A 16,039-nucleotide genomic window follows, 5' to 3' on the forward strand; every position below is an offset into this window, starting at 1 on the left:
AAAATCACTTGTACTGACTTGAAAGATAGCCAACCTAGGATAATTTTAAGCATTTTTTAATAATTCAGAGTATCTTTCATCCATTTTTTTCTTTCACACGTTTTTTAATCATGTCGTTAAAATTAATTTAAAACCTTTTCAAATACAGAGAACCCCAGAATCACTTGTATTGACTTGAAAGATAGCCAACTTAAGATAATTTTAAGCGTTTTTTTTTTAACAACTCAGAGTATAAATTTTCATGTTATTAAACTTTAAGTCACTGAAGGTTAGATTTCTATTTCATTCTGAGTGCTTTTTCCTCTAATATAAATATCGTTGGAAAAACTGTATTTTAAATCCCAAAGCAGTGTTTTCTCTGCACATTACGGGCCTCTCTGTCAGTTCTTAAATGGTCTGAAAAATAAGTTGAGTTATTCCCATTTTCTTGAGAATTACGGATTTTGACTTTTTGGAGTTGAAATTTCTGGGAACGGAAGTGATTCCAACATTAGGCTCAGTAGAGTCTAGAACCTTTGACCCATTGTGGCATACTGCTGGAATGCAGGGTGAAACTGAACTCAGGCCAAAGGGAAGAAATTTGTCAAAAAAAAAACAAAAAAAAAAAACACCCTGCACTTCACTAAGTTTAAGTAAATGTTCAATGCTTGAGTTTTACTGATGTTCCTTCAATGCTTGTTAGCGAATTTTTCTTTGCTTTCCTTTTATAGATTCGGACTCTTTGGGGTTTTTTTTTTTTCAGGGAGATCCTAAAAATTAGATAGTCCAACCCTTATTTTGTAGGTGGGGGAATTAACTATTAATGGTTAAAATACTCATCCCTTTGCTTACTCATTTCACTTAGGAAATGTACTTACTTTGGTTAGGCTATTTTTGATCAAAAGGAAGAGCAGTGATGGTTCTCTCCAATTTTTGCTGGAGGAGTTGACTTCAAGCTTTATTTTTTATTTTTTAAAGATTTTATTCATGAGAAGCACACAGAGAGAAGCAAAGACATGGGCAGAGGGAGAAGCAGGCTCCTCCCAGGGAGCCCTATGCAGGACTCGATTCTGGAACTCCAGGATCACACCCTGAGCCAAAGGCAGATGCTCAACCGCTAAGCCACCCAGGTGTCCCGACTTCAAGCTTTAAAACCACACAAGGGTATATAGGTCTTGATGCAGATAAATGACCTGAATCGTGAAATTGGCTTACAGCTTTAAAAAAAAAAATCTGAGATTGATTCCCATTTTGTAAATTGTGTGCTATACAGTTATTTTCGATAATTAAATGTTAAGTCAGATAATTTTCAAAAATGTTTATTAGCCCTTAGGAGAGAGAGCTTAAAAGAATCTCATGAACATCAGTCTGGTTTTTAAAAAGGTTGCTTGTAAGTTTTATTGGAATATGAAGAAAACATTCTAATTGGTCCTCTAAATAGCTTAGCTGAGGATTTAATGAAAGAATTTATGCAAAGCACTTAGCCCAGTGATGGGGTGGCTATTAGTACTATGTGCAGCATGAATTGAATTGCAGTTGATGGAGAACTTGGGCTTCTGAACATCAGTTTGGATCCACTGAATTTCTACTTCATGTCAGGCAGTGTGCTAAGAGTCTGGTTGGAGCAGATAGAAAACTTCACTTCTGATCTTTAGGAAACCTAATGTCTGCTAGTTACAGGCAACTTGAATAATCGTACGTGATCTCACCTTGGAATATACTTGTTGCTAAACTTAATTAAGTCAAACTGGTTTTTGTCTTCAGAAGTCTGTGCCTGATAGATTTTATACGTTAAAGACCAGCTTATCTTCCTATTGCTTAGTCTTGTTTTAATCTAAAAGTCTTTTTTGGGGGGCGGGGTGCTCTACTGCTTTCTTTAAAACAAAGTTTTTGTGAAGACTTGTAGCTTAAAACTTTTTGCCACTCAGATTCATTAAACTTAGCTCTTTGAGAGGAAGATCTGTGATGTTTTCATCTACTTATCACTAATAATAATGACCGCTGGGTGCCTGGGTGGCTCAGTGGTGAGCGTCTGCCTTTAGCTCAGGTCGTGATCCCGGGGTCCTAGAATCAAGTCCCACATTGGAGTCCTCCCATGGGGAGCCTGCTTCTCCCTTTGCCTGTGTCTCTGCCTCTCTGTGTCTCTTGTGAATTTAAAAAACAAAACAAATTAAAAATAGTAACAGCTAACTTTAAGAGCTTACTGTGTGGCATGCACTGTTTATAGAGAATTTATTGACTTAGTTCTTAAATATATTTATCCACTTGTGAGCGAGGCAGTCTTATCCCCATTTTATGGATGAAAACACTGAGGAACAGGTAGTTGGAACAGCACAAGATTGTGGTGTTCACGAACAACAGAGCCAAGACTTGAACCTGAGTGTTTTGACTCCAGAGTCCATCCTTGTAACCACTGCACTGTTCCTAACACAGTAGGTACTTAGTAAACTCCTGCAGGATTAATTGGAATGAACCCTAGGTGGGAACGTTTATGCTCATTTGGAATCCAGGGCTAACTCAATCCGTAGGGATCCTTGTCCCTTAATTACAAAAGTAAATTAAAACCATGCACTTAATCCATGATAAAAAACCCATGAAGTTTGCACATTTGTTAACCTAGCCATTCTCTTGCTCAGATTTCATCACAGGGAAATAATTGTGAATGTGTGCGGAGAAATAACACTAGTTATATTTATATCAGCACCATTTATTATATTAAAATTGAATATCATCTAAAGACCTGGCAAGATAATGGCTAAACATACATATATATACACATAAAATGGAAGACCATTACAAGCATTAAATATCATGTTGTAAAGAGTTATGTTTTAACACTGACAGAGACTCACAATATGTTTTTATAGGAAATCCCATTGCGGAATGGTCTCAGGGCATTGCTTGCCTCATAGGACTTGCTGTAAATGTGATTAAATAATTGTATGTTTAACAAGAAGGAGGAAAACAATTCATGTCTGCCAAGGAGTTTTCTCATACTGGGATGGGAGTCAGCTGGGTTCCCTATATTAATGGGCACACGAAGGATGCTATGGTCTTTCTTACACCCTGCAATTCAATCCATGAGACCATGTTTTTGCCACTGAGGTGTTTTGTTTTGGTTTTGATTTTTTTTTTTTTTTGGTATTAATTGGCTTATCAGTAGGTGACAGTAATATTGGAAAACAACAAAATTTCAGTGGTAGAGACAAGTGTTTGTTTCTCACTCACGTAGCTACAGATCAGCTGGGTTTTGGATATTTTCATCTGAGCTCTGCTGGGATTGGTTGCAGGATGCTGTTTGGGTCCACATTTGCTCCACCTGCCTGTCTTCTTTCTTGGACCAGCAGCTACCCAGAGCATTATGTTCTGGTGAAAAACAGGAACAGGAGAGTGCATGTCCACCAGGTCAGGCAGGTTTCAAGCCAAGAATTGGGACCAATAATTCTGTTTGTCATCATTGGCTTCTTTAGTTAAGACAGTGTTTTACAATAAAAATATTTGCATGTATTTGTTTTTTAAAATTATAAGTGATATCTGTTTAATATAGACAACTTAGAAAATGAAGGGGGGAAGTGAAAAGCCCTTACCTCTACCATACATTGTTAGCCATAGTTGAGCTTTTGGCATTTTCTTCCCTAACCAAAATTTGGGGTGACCTCAGGGTATTAGATTAAAGAAAAATGCCATCAGTACTTTAATTTTAATTTTAATTATTTATTTTACAAGGCTAGCTTTTAAATAATAAACCCGGAGCTTATGATGTCCAACTCTGCCTGAAAATTTTTTTTTTCTTTTTTGAGGCTAAAGGCATTTTTTTCTCTTCATGGTATGCAACTTGTTCGGTCAGCACCCAGAAGCATCATGTAAACGCTACATGGGCTCTGGAGCCCCCTAATGAGTAAAAGGAACATTATTCTAATCATTATATGGACCCTTAAGTCAAGGCATAAATATGTGAATAGGTGCCTGACAGTTCGCAGCAAGGAAGCTAAGGGGTGAAGAACACGTAAGGATCTTGCGTCCTGGCTTCTTGATAGGCCAAGGAATGCCCCGAACCCTGCTCCTGAATTTCACAGCCGTGATGTATGTTGCAGCCCTCATAGTCAGAAAAGGCAGGATTCTTTTCCTTTGGAGAAAGCTGTGTTTTTCAAAACAGAGTGGCTTGTTTGGAATGTAAAACAAAGAGGAATTATCTGTGCTTGTAAGGTGCATCTAGGAATAATTTTTTACCAAACCATCTCTGCAAGTATATAAACCAGGATTTCTGACACAGAATGTGGTGTTCTGTCTTGAGGAGAGGGTAAATAGATATTTTTCTTTCTCAAACTCTTGGAATCAGTTTGGAATAACCTCTGAAAAAATTTTAAAAGCATTTCAGAGTGAATTTTACTTCAAGAAGGAAAGGGGGAAACAGCCCAATCCTAGACAATATCTTTTTCTTTAAAATTAATCTGGAGGCCTTTGTGTTTCGGTGCTGTGTAGCATGGGTGTCTCATCCTAGAGGCCTCCTTAGCGTAGTGGACGAGCCAAAGAATTGAGATTACAGTGAATTTACATCAAATAAGACTTTTTTTTTTTTAAATGGGCAGCCTTGGTGTTTAGTAAATATCGCTCCTAAATATTCTCCCTGATGCCCTCCATGTCTTTATTTTCATAATTCCATCAAAAGAATGCTTAGATATAATGATGTGTGCTAGAATGCTGCAGCAAGCAAACCAGAACATACCAACAACCTAGCCCAGTACTCATTTATTTCTTGTTCACGTGCATAGTGCAGGTTAGCAGGCAGCTGTCTTCCTCGTGGTGAGTCAGAGAATCATGCTCCTTTCATCCTCTGGCTTTATTCTTCCTTGTGGCCTTAAGGTGGATGCTGTGCTTCCAGCTGAGAGAAGTGGAAAAACAGAGGAGAAAGCTTTCCAGCTTCTTAAGAGCCCCGGCCTGAAAGAGACATATTCTTGTTGTCCATTCACATTCTTTCTTTCAGGATTTTGGAACATGATCACATGGCCAAACCAGCCTGGCTGCTGTTAGGTGGGGGGTGAGGGGTGCATCAGAATGGTCCTTGCTGGTCCATTGCCTCTGTATGCAACTATACCAGGGACAGTGGCAACATGATGCTTGGTAAGTTGCAGAAGCCTGAGAGAGAAGTTGGTTTCAATAAAGAAAATGGAATAAACTCAGTTTTCAGTATGCTAAGTTTGAAATACCTCTAAGACTTGCTAGCTGGGCATGTCAGATAGGACCGTGGAATCACAGAAAGGGAGACAATTGTATTTGGGGCAGGAAAGGATGGGCTCCATCTCAGAGAGGAAGATGATGATAAGAAACTGTCTACGGAGTCAACAGTATGGTCACTGGTTATATTGGGGAGATAGTGAAGTGGGGGAAAGAGGCTAGTATGGAGTTGGGTTAAGAGCAACTGGCAGCTAAGGGATGAGAGGTAGCTAATTGGTTAGTAGTTGAGTGTAGGCAGCTCTTTCGAGGAGTGGTGCTGTGAGGGAGACTAGAGACATGGGTGGGAGCTCGAAAGGTATGATGGGTCAGAAGGAGATATCTTAGCATGGGTCCATGGGAGCGTGTTTGTCAGGTGTCGGGATGCTATTGAAGAAAGAGATGATAGTGCTTTGGGAGAAACCTGGCAATGTATCTGCAGCACGTGTAAGAAGGCTGGCCTTTTTATAGGAGAAGGGGTGCCTCCTTCCTAGAAATAGGAGAAAGGAGGAGCAAAAGGATACAAAAACAGGTAGTCTAGGTACATCTGGATCATGGGATACTGTTCAACAGTAAAAAGAAATGAACTGGTAATGGGGATGACAGCCTGGGTGAGTCTCCAGGGAATTACACCACATGAAAAAAGGCATGCTGTTTAATTCCATTTGCCTATGCCATTCTTGAAATGACACAGTTGTAGAAGTGGAGAACCGGCGAGTGTTGGCCAGGGCAGCAGGAGGGGGAGGTTGGGGGGCAGTTAGTGTGACTATAAATGGGCGACATAAGGGGTCCTCCGGTGATGGACATGCTCCGTATCTTGACTGTGTTGGTGTCTTCATACTGTTGGTTATGGTCTACTGGAGGCTCGCAGGGAGTTGCCATTGAGGAAGACTGGGGTCCCGTGTATTGTTTCTTCCCACTACATGGGAATCTACATGTATCTCGAGAGTAAGAGGTTTCATTTTTTAAAATTTTTTTTATTTTTTAGAAGTTTCATTTTTAAATGTTCCCTTTCCATATTGCCACTTTCAACGAATGCACTTAATAAAAAGTAGGTAGGTTAATAGATTTGGTGGCTTCACTTTTCTCAGCACCTTATGAGACCCCTGGGGAGTGGTCAGGATTATATGGGCGTCTAGTAGAGAAGGAAGTCACGTGGTCTTGGAGAACAGGAAGGGAGCTATACATGTAATAGGGTTTCTTGGAAGCATCAACAACCCCTTTAAGAACTGAGATCATGAATCAGAAGTGAAGGCTGTCTTACCTGTTTGAGGGAAAGGTGAAGATACCAGGGAAATGTGTGTACTGGGAATAGTACTTCCACAGAACATACCAGAGAAGTCTGTTTGAGGGTCATTTAAGACAGTGGTGGGAGAGTGGAGCCAAGCTGTGTAAGAATGAGTTTTGGTGCCCTGTAGTGAAATTTCTCAGTGGTGGAGACCAAGCCCATGAGAGCTTGAAAGGAGGATTGGAAGTGGGGACCTGGGCGTGTGGTGGTGTTGGGGACTGAGCACTGGGTGGGCTGAGTTGGACTTAACCAGGCCCTGAAGGACGAGTGAAATGTTAATATTTTGAAATCTGGCAAAATTTGAAACTCTTAAAGAGCAAAGGCATTTACAGTGGTTGTAAATGGTGCTCTCTCGTGACGCTCTCAGTTTGGGTTCTTGGTTCCTGGCCAACAGAGAAAAAACCCCCAGATCCACAGATAATTCTGAATTAAGGTTGTACTGGCTTGAACACCTCCTATTTCTGTTCATTTTGCTGTTTGTCAATATTTAAAAAAAAATCTGCAGGCTGAGGGTGTAGTACTGGGAGCAGTTGGTTTAATGTTTTACATTAGAACTTGTGGAAGTGTGTAGTTCATCAACAATAGTTATAAAACTGGACAATGTCCACCCATTCTCGTGGGTTGCTAAGCAATCAAGAGACAGATCCATTAGCCTCTTCTTCCTGGTGAGAGTGCCTGCTTTGCAGTAGCCTTTAAAACCACTGTCTTGGGATCCCTGGGTGGCTCAGTGGTTTAGCGCCTGCCTTTGGCCCAGGGTGCGATCCTGGAGCCCTGGGATCGAGTCCCACATCGGGATCCCGGCATGGAGCCTGCTTCTCCCTCCTCCTCTGTCTCTGCCTCTCTTTCTCTATGTCTATCATGAATTAAAAAAAAAAAATTAAAACCATTGTCTTCGCCACTCCTATGTCAGTTGGTATCTGGATATTTTGTTGATATCTAGGTGTTCTAATTATAAGAGGACTCTTGTGTATTTTCGTTGTACGATTTCTCCTTGTCAGAGTAGGAGAATCTCCAGAGACTTCTTAATGGGGCCTGCAGCTGTTAGCTGGTTCCTGTGGCAGATGCTGCCTCCCAGTGGCTCTGTGTCAGGGAGCCTTCTGCCGTGGCTCATCTCCCATGCAGATGGCTTACCAGGGACTCATTGCTCCCCCTAAATAGGTGATCATAAGGTGGTTTCCAGGCCCCTGGTCACCTGCTGCTTGGGAACTGCCATGTGGCCACCTTGTTCAGAGCCAGGCTGCAGAGACCTGCTGGAAACTCCAATACCTCTTTCAGGTCTTTTGTACCATGGAAGCCTTCCCAGAGGTGATGATATCAAGCATGCTGGGAGAATTAATTAAGAGATGATCCAAATGAGGACTTGAAGAATCAAACGTGTCTTTCTTATACCGAGAGTCAGATGAGAGACTAGACTGTTTGCTTTGAAGTGGCGAGAGCTCCAGAGAGTGCTGGAAGCCGTGCTAGGTCAGCAAAGCTGGCTCATCAGAAAGCTGTTGGACAACTTTGTACCAGATAGAGTTCGAAGGACTTGAAATTTAGTTTTGATTGTTAATTAAGAGGTTGATGGAAGACTCAGTTTCCCTTAAGTTTTTTTTTAAGATTTTATTTATTTATTCACGAGAGAGACACACACACAGAGGGAGGGAGGCAGAGACACAGGCAGAGGGAGAAGCAGGCTCCATGCAGGGAGCCCGATGTGGGACTCGATCCCAGGTCTCCAGGATCACACCCTGAGCTGAAGGTGGTGCTAAACCACTGAGTCACCCCGGCTGCCCTCCCTTAAGCTTTTTGAGGTGCCTTCTGAAGAGCAGAAAGTATCTTGGGACTTAAGTCATTGTTGACCTAGAATTTCAAGATTTCTCAAGTAGGAAAATCAGCCGAATGCTGAGAACTGAACCATCCTCACCTGCAAAATAAGTTTGCCTTCTGGATCTTCAACTGGATATGGTGTGGATGTGGCAAATCAAATGTCACACCTGAAATTCTTTAAAGTACACCAAGGAAGAGCGTCCCAGTGGTCTAGACAAGTTTTTGCAGGTGTGAGTTTAAAAGTCGTATGTGTCTAAACATTACTATAAGGAGGCTCTCTGTGTCAGGCTAGTAAGGAAATATAATGGAAACCAATGAAAGCTATGTGAACGCTGGAATCCACAAAGCGCTATGGATCCTCCCTCCCCCCTTTAGTCTCTCTCTTACGCTCTTGGTATCTCCCCCATATTTCTGGTGTTCTCGTGGGGTTCTATAAATAACGGGTTTTGATTATTCCTGGGAGAAAAACAAATTTATTGAATCCACATATCAAAGTTTCTAGCAGTTTGTTCTTAAAATTCTCTTTAGAATTAAAAGTTGATTTCAGGTGGGATTTGGGGAGTCACTGTTGGCAAGGGGTTGATTGCTCGAAAGGGCACAGTTACATTCTTTTTTGTTTTCTCTCCACTGATTTTATATTTGTGTACATCCCCAAAATTTTGTTTTGTTCCAGTAAGGTAGACTGAGGCCTGCATGGCTGGACATGGTTTTCCTGCCCTTTATGCATGGTACGCTTTCAGGTTCTGAAAAGTGTGCAGATTCCCAGCTTATCTTCTCAGTTCCTTGTATGTATCATCTATAAAAGATGACATGGTTTTATCCCTGTGATGCTTCACTGTCTGTGAGAAAGCCATAAAAGTTGAGTTAACTAAGTTATAGTTTTTTTTGGTTTTTGGTGTTTTTAAAAGGTTTTATTTATTTATTCATGAGAGATACAGAGAGAGGCAGGCTCCCTGCAAGGGGCCCGATGTAGGACTCGATCCTGGACCTCGGGATCATGCTCTGAGCCGAAGGCAGATGCTCCACTGCTGAGCCACCCAGGTGCCCCAACTATGTTGTAGTTAAGAACATGAAATACAAATTTAAATGATAGAAAATCCATGTTACTTATTAAATCCCACACCGAGCACTCCCTGGAATTATTACAGAGGGGGAGATAAAGTTGGGGAAGGCCACACTGGAGCACACATGGATCCAACATGCAGTTGGATATGGGCAACTGGCTCTTCTGGTGACATTTTCTTAACACGTACAATGAAACTGTAGCACACCTGCATAGAGGTGCATGCAAGGTGCTAACTGCTCATGTGCTGGAATCCTCTAGATAACACAGGCATGGTAGTTGGGTGTGATGCAGTAGCGATTAGGGGAGACGTGTGTCAGGAAGAGAATGGAACACACGGATTACACTGAATGGGATTTCGAGATAGAAAGCTAGTGACTTGGCCAGGTGGAGTTAGCATCTTGACGTGTTACACACCACTGTTTCAGGGTGTGATGGGAATCGTGAAATGGGGATCAGAGGCCCAGATACCAGTCAGAGGTACAGCTCTAAGTAAGGCGTGTCTTGGTTTCTGGCTCATGACTTAATCATCTGTAAAATGAGTGGATTGGAGCAGACGGTCTCCAAGTCCCTTCAAGCTTGAGTAGTAAGTAATTTTAGCTACCAAGAAGAGAGAGGGGGGAAAAATATTTGCAGAGACTGGTTTCCCTGCATTTTCCTCCCTTCTCACAAAAATACTTTCTCCATTGTTGGGCACGGAAGCCCGCTGTCTCCTCCAGAGGAGCATTCCAATGATGTCCTGTCATCGGCCTCTGAAACCCAGTACCCCAGGCCGTCCATCTCTTGTTTAAAACTCATTTTCAGTGGCTAATCAGAGATCAAGAATGTAGACCGTTTTTTTTTCTTTTTCTTTAACTTCCTGGCTGGAAACTGAAAATGAAGCTGACTTGATGTCAACTCCGCAGTAGAAGGAGTAGGCAAAGAAATGCAAATGCCACCAGCCGGGAAGTTTAAAGATTTATAAAAATTAGTGTTTCTGATATATTAATGACTCCGGTGGTGGTAGCCTGCATTTGTCATTGTCATGTTCCATTGTCATTCAAGTACTTAATCAACGCATATTGTCAGGACTACATTTATTTTCTTGGGTCTGCCCAGCTGGATCCTTTCTCTGTTCTTTGACAGTCCTGTGTCAGGTGCCCTGCATCACATCAGGGCCAGAGGGGAGAGCTGCAGGCTAAGTCACTTCTTTGCTTTTAACCCATTGCTAACTTGTTCACTGCTGGGGGTGAAACTTTTACAAAGGGTATACACTGAAGATGTCTGGTGTCCCGTGATGTAGGATATGCCCGTAGTTTTGCCCTACACCACTCTAGAGGACAGAAATAATTAAATATGTCTATGCCCTTGTTAAAAAAAAATCTGAAGCAAATTTCTCTGGGCTCAGAACAAGGCAAGACGAGATTAAATTAGTCTGAAAAATTTGAATTCTCTTGCTGGTTAAGTGGTGAGAGTTAGGTCACCCACCGTGCCTGCCTTGGTTGTCAGGAATGTTAGTGCAAAAACGTTTTGTTGTTTGGCTGTGCTCCATTACACGAGGTTTTGGCTGCAGTAGTATATAAATAATAAAAAGAAAATTAGGGGGAAAAAGATACATGTACAATCTTCACAGCAGTGAGGGGAGCCTGGGTGGCTCATTTGATTAAGTGTGTGGTTTTGGCTTGGGCCCTGATGTCAGGATCCCAGGATTGGGCTCCATATTGGGGTTCCCTGCTCAGCAGGAAGTCTGCTGCTCTCTCTCCCTCTGCCCTCCCCCCCGGCCACTTGTGCTCCTTCTCTCCCTCTCAAATAAATAAAATTGTTTAAAAACCAAATAGCACTGAGACATCTACTTAGGTGTACAAAACAGGGACGTGAAACTCACGATCCTTTACTCTACATTCTGATTCCATCCCAAACGCCTCTTCACATCACTTGCTGATTCTTCAACAGCTGTCTTTCCTCCTCCCCACTGCTCTCTTCTTACAGGATGGATCACTTTTAATTTTCTCTTATTTGTAGACCTATCATCCCTTTTACTAGTTTGTAAATTCCTCCAGGAACTCTGCCTCGCATTCACAAAGCAACGTTTCCTGCCGTTGCCCATATTAAGTGCTCAGTAAATAGGGTTGTCAGACAAAACGCATGACGCCCAGTGAATAATACCAGACAAACCACAAGTGATATTTTTAGTGTACTTCGGTCCAGTATAAAATATGGGGCCATGTGTATTCAGATTCATCTGAATCCAAATGTATTTAGGCATCTTATATTTTTATTTGCAAAGTCTTTCGGTAAAGACTGGAATGGTTTTGTACCTAGGCCTTCTCAGACATGCTGTCTCACAGGGCCATGCATGGTAAGGGAGGCAAGAGGTCAGAAGCCCTACATATAGATGTTAGTATGATATCCTTTTTTTTTTTTTAAAAAGTTATTTATATTTATTTATTCATGAGAGAGACGGAGAGAAAGAGGCAGAGACACAGGCAGAGGGAGAAGCAGGCTCCATGCAGGGAGCTTGATCGAGACTCGATCCTGGAACTCTAGGATCACCCGCTGAGAGCCACCCAGGCATTCCTACAATATCCTTTCATATGTTTTCTTTGACCTTCTGGCTGCTGAGTCCCCTCAGAGATGGGGCCATCTTGGTGGACAACTCCAAGCAGACCAGGTGCGTGATAGCTTCTTTGATGTAGGCAAGTCTGTATGCACGTGCTCTATTTCCATGCTTTCAACAGCCATGGTCCTCTCCCTGGATTCCAGTAATGGGAGGTCAAATGCATTGAATGAAATTGCTAGAAGAAAATGATCACACTGTAAGTCTTGACCAGATGGCTATTTGGAGGGTGTGTGTGACTGGAATAACCACATGGCTACGTGCCCTATACCCCCCCAGCACTGAGCACACTGATTTCTCCATAATCATGGTTGAAATTCTCTACAAAGGAATGTTGGCTTGTCTACTGATACCATTACTTTAAAACATGAAGAAGCGATCCTGTCAATCAAGGCCGCTTTCTATCCTCTAAGCTTTCAGAAGAACTCACTGACTAAGGAGTAGACCAGAAATGGAAGGCTGACTTCCAGCCCTATCACTTCTCATTAATTTCTAAGCAGGGCTGAGGCAATCGGGATAATAATCGTGGCTTTCCTTTTTCTCTTCTTAAGAACAAGGGCAGTGTTGTGTTAGGTTTTGGAAAGCACTTGGTGATTTGTGGGAGCTTAATTCCGGGTGTCGGGTTGCAGTTTAGATAAACATCCTTTCTTAGATTCCATTGCTTTTAAGCCAGGTGAGAGGGACATGAACTTTCCTACTAAGAGAGGAAGGAGAGCAAGCTGTACACTCCCTGGTGGAGGTCTCTCTCCCCAGAAATGGGGTCTTGAACAAACTACCATTAGGAATCACTGGAGGAGATCTCCTGTGGTATTTTTTTGAATTCACAGTGGTGTTGCGGATTTTTTCCCTTACTCATTAGCCAGTATCAACAAATGTCTCAGAAGACAAAAAATACTAGATTCTTCAGGAAGCATAGATGTTGTCATTGAGGAGGAAGAGTTTGAAATCCATTTGGAATAAATGTCAGCTTGGAACTAGAATCTGTTCCAAATAAATAATATGTGAAGGGACATCGTTAGGTGAACTAGAGTGTGTATATGAAAAGTTCCTTGGGTAAACAGAACTTGTTGGGAAATTTGGTCGTCTGGGAATTTATGCTCGGATTGTGATAGGGAGTTTGTTTTATCCCCTCGTGGCTGCCTTTGTTCTTTTTGTTTCTCTTGTAAAGCTCCTGACGGCTAGCTCGTCCTTGGCCTCTGTCATAAGCATTTAGATGTAGGGCAGTTGTCAGAAATGTTTAGCATCTCAGGGCTGCCAGTGACATTCGGATGTGTCAATCAAAGCATCTTAGGGTGCAAAAGAATGTAATTGAATAGGGGTCATAATTTCTCCAAAAGCAAGATGCTGAGTGCAAATTGTCATCTACCGTTTTGAGGCTAATCAGCTTACTTTGAAAAGATGCAGTATTTTGTGGAGGTGTCGGACTTCTTTGGAGATGCATTTTTTTTTTTTTTACTTATTTTTTGGAGATGCTTTTTAGAAGGGAAAGTCAAAACCAAGAAAAGTGACACGTTAAGGCTACTGAGTCTTTGCTGCTGTGGTTACAGAACAAACAATTGAACCAAGTTCGAATATTTTTCTAGGCAACGTGGAACCACAGAGTAATGGAAAAATATGAACCCCTGGTAGAAATAGAAATGAAAGGTAGAATGGAGAGTTACTATGCACAGACGTTAAGTTTGTGATCACGTAAAAGTTTGGTACGTTCTGTGTGCCAGATGTGACGAATGGCTGTAAACACATATGAGGTACAGTCCCAGGAGACAGAATTGACACTGGAGAGAGCATATTGTATATAATGATAAATTGGATTCTCTGCACACAGAGCCACATGGGAACAGGTGGTATGATGGGGAAAGAGAAGGCTGGCAGGGTTTGGGGTATGGATTCAATGCCCATGATGCCAAGATGGGTAAAATATCCTGGAGGGAGACTTAAACCACAACTGAACATAAACTATGTGTTCCACACTGTGCTGGGCACTTGACGTGTGTTACTTATTGTCATCATCACTAGAGATATGAAAATAGAGCTCAGAGAGGACAAGTAATGTATCCAGGGTTCTCTATCTAATAAATGGGGAAACTAGGATACAAACCTGTGTCCGACTGGTTTCTCACTCTATGATCCTGAGTTCTCTTGATGAAGGAATGAGAACCACTTATCTCTGAAGTGCCCTGTGCTGGAGAGAATTCGATCCAGTCTGAGGACGATGCCAAGGAGGCATGCCTTTGGCTGGAAAAGGTGTTCTGCATTGGAAAGAAGAGGGGATAAGCCATTGTTTATCCCAGGACTTCTCTTTGCTAGATGGCCCGAGAGGCTCTCTGTTCACAATCTTTAGTCCTCACAACCACAGTATAGGCTTGCTCAGTCACTTCCATTTTATAGAACATGTGCTGGGAACTGGGATATAAGAGAATAAGAAGTCTGACCAAGGCCACGCAGCTACTACACAGTAATAGGCTGTGAATTTTGGATTTGAATTCAACAGTTCCATGAGTTTAAACATTGAACATGTTTCCAGGATCTGGAGAAGGCAGTTTAGATGGAAAGCTATTTCGGAAGGAATTGGACAAGCTGGGTTGGGAAGTCGGAATGTGATGGGGAAAGAGGCGATGACTCCTACTCATTTGGTTGGCATTTTGAAGCGTGCAAGATTCTGGTCCTCCCGGGGGTTTTCGAAAGGTGTGGAGGCAGATGGGAAAGAGGAAGGAGCAAGAGGAAGGGAGAACCGGGAGCTTGACAAGTAGTTTAACAGCTGCTCCACATATCCGCAAACTGACTCTGAGAAAAAATGGTTCTATTTATTTGCCGTTTCCTTCCATATATCTTCCCAACAGCATTCATCAATATCTGTCATTTCCCAGGGGGTTTAGGCATGTCTAGCAATTCATTCTGCTGAATTATATTTCAATACGTGGATGGAGGGAGGCCAGATTGCAGATGTTAACTCTGACCTATGCCCAGCGTTGCCTAGACACGGCCACCACCCAGCTCCTGGGTGCCCTCACGCAGACAGCCGTTCCACGCGGCACCCCTCGCTGTCGGATTCTTGTGACCATGTTCTCATTAGGGTAGGCTCTGTTTAATACTTGTTTAAAAATCACTTGTAGGTTGGCCCATTAGCCTTTGGTTTGTACAGCTAGCGCTTAGGGCAAAACCATTATGTATTTTTCATAAGAATTTTAAATCCAGATAATCATCCTCTGCATGGAGACCTCTTGGTGATGTAGGTGCAGCAAGGATTTGCTGGCAGGGACTGGGTCTCATTGCAGAATGGGAGAACTTGCTGGGTGGTGTGAACGCTTGTGATAATAGGAACATTACAGTGTACCAAGCTCTGTTTCATGTACTCGTTCATTTGATCCCAATAGCTTCCCTTATTAGAGTTTGAGAGTGGTAATATTGGTGGATGAGAAGACCTACTTCTTCTTAAAGAGCAATTTAAGGTAAATGGATAGGTACAAAAGATGGGTAAAAAGACCAAACATATTTCTGAGTATGGATTCAGATTGTTCCACATGCAAATACATGGCATATTGGCTTTTTTTCCCCTTTCACCATAAAATGCTAGGGGTAACATGGTGGCCATCTGCAATCGAGGGTAAAGAGAGTACCTTTGAGTCACGTTACCATATTGCCCACAACTAAGATTGCTTTTGATTTAAAACTTCAGCTGTGGTTGATAGTGGCAGCGGCAGCTAAATATGGTTTGTCCAAAGGGTGTCACTTTTGTATTGTAGATGTGAGCATTCTGTTAGTTTTCCCCAGTCTATAGCATGCTCACAGTGTGCAACTGGCCTTTTGTGATGTCCCAAAACATGTGTCGTGTACCCACTCTGGACTTGGTCTGCTCGCACCATCCGCTATCTGCTTTGGTTGCTGCAAGCTTCCTTCTAAAGTGTCCTCTTACCTTTCTCACCAGGCCCTCGGTGGTTAGTATTGTTGCCTTGCCATCCTTTGTGATATAGGATGCTGGCGAGACTATTCCACGCAGTGAGGTTGGGCTTCTCCATTGGGTTTGAGTCTTGGAGCAGAATCGAGGTTTAGTGGTGGCTGCATGGTACTCTTAGTTAGGTTCAGGCCTTGGTGT

At 42.3% G+C, this 16,039-nt stretch overlaps 1 protein-coding gene across 1 annotated transcript in view; it reads left to right on the forward strand.

Moving 5' to 3' along the window:
• The window catches only part of MAST4 (microtubule associated serine/threonine kinase family member 4), a 538,813-nt gene that overhangs the window by 142,632 nt on the left and 380,142 nt on the right, over window positions 1–16,039 (forward strand).

Source organism: Vulpes lagopus, chromosome 8 (genome assembly GCF_018345385.1).
Source record: "Vulpes lagopus strain Blue_001 chromosome 8, ASM1834538v1, whole genome shotgun sequence".
Lineage (NCBI taxonomy): Eukaryota > Metazoa > Chordata > Mammalia > Carnivora > Canidae > Vulpes > Vulpes lagopus.